This window comes from Elephantulus edwardii, unplaced genomic scaffold (assembly GCF_000299155.1).
Source record: "Elephantulus edwardii isolate Elephantulus edwardi_28Jun2011 unplaced genomic scaffold, EleEdw1.0 scaffold00038, whole genome shotgun sequence".
Classification (NCBI taxonomy): domain Eukaryota; kingdom Metazoa; phylum Chordata; class Mammalia; order Macroscelidea; family Macroscelididae; genus Elephantulus; species Elephantulus edwardii.
The window spans coordinates 16481378-16482297 of record NW_006399788.1 but is presented as its reverse complement, the minus strand read 5'-3'; the positions used below and the strand labels follow the sequence as shown (position 1 = coordinate 16482297).

General features: G+C 44.6%; 1 pseudogene; it reads right to left on the bottom strand.

The window, feature by feature from the left end:
- Positions 1-442: 442 nt before the first annotated feature.
- On the bottom strand, positions 443-685 carry LOC102852588 (annotated as a pseudogene).
- Positions 686-920: the final 235 nt, after the last annotated feature.

Below are 920 nucleotides of genomic sequence, written 5' to 3'. Positions count from 1 at the left end.
TGGCAGAAGCCTCCAAAGCCAACAGTCTAAGATCCTGCCTGCTTGTTGACAGCTTAGAAGCCTCTTTCTTAAGATCTGACCCACAAAGTTATACTTGTCCACTTCTACAAGGGCATGACTCATTTCCTTGGGATCTTTCTCTGTTCAAGGTTCATTAGTTTGATTTGCTTCTCTAGAAGACCAAGCCTAAGACAAGAAATACTTTATTGACATCCAGGGACATAGCCATTGGAGGGGAGCACACAGGACAGCAACTAAAACCCATCAGTTAGCAAGAGCCTTTTGGGCCAGGCACATTGCATCTTGGGGTCCTCTTAAGTCTCCCACCAGTAGACACACAAGACTGGGCATCCAGGGGAGGGGACAGTGGCTCTGGGCTTCCAGAGGAGAGGCTATATGATGCCTCATTATAATTGACAAAGTAAAATGGAGGGAGGATCCATCACTGCCTACGGCCACCTCCTCCTCTCAGAGCCAGTACAAGGTGAAGGACTGAACCACCTAGGATCTTGTAATCAGCTGCTGTCTTCTCATCATTCATCTGTTTGCCACTGTAGATGAGTTGTTATTGCTGCGGGGGCTTCCCTCTTTCCTCCACACGCTCCTTGATTCGCTCCACCTTGTCTGTGGGTTCAATGTCAATTTCAATCTCCTTTCCGGTCAGAGTCTTCACTTTAATTAGCATCTTCTTCCCAGTTTAGGCCTGCGCACCGATAAACTCCTGCCTGTATATGGTTTGTTTTTAACTTCAAAAGTTCATTGTTGGTACTTAAGAAAACAATGAACTTTTTCGTATGTTCACCTTACATTCTGCAACTTTTCTATAATCACTTATTAGTTCTAGGAGCTTTGTGGTAATTTCTGGGCTTTTCTACATCGATAATCCTGTTACATGTGAGCAAAGACAGTTTTATTCTTCC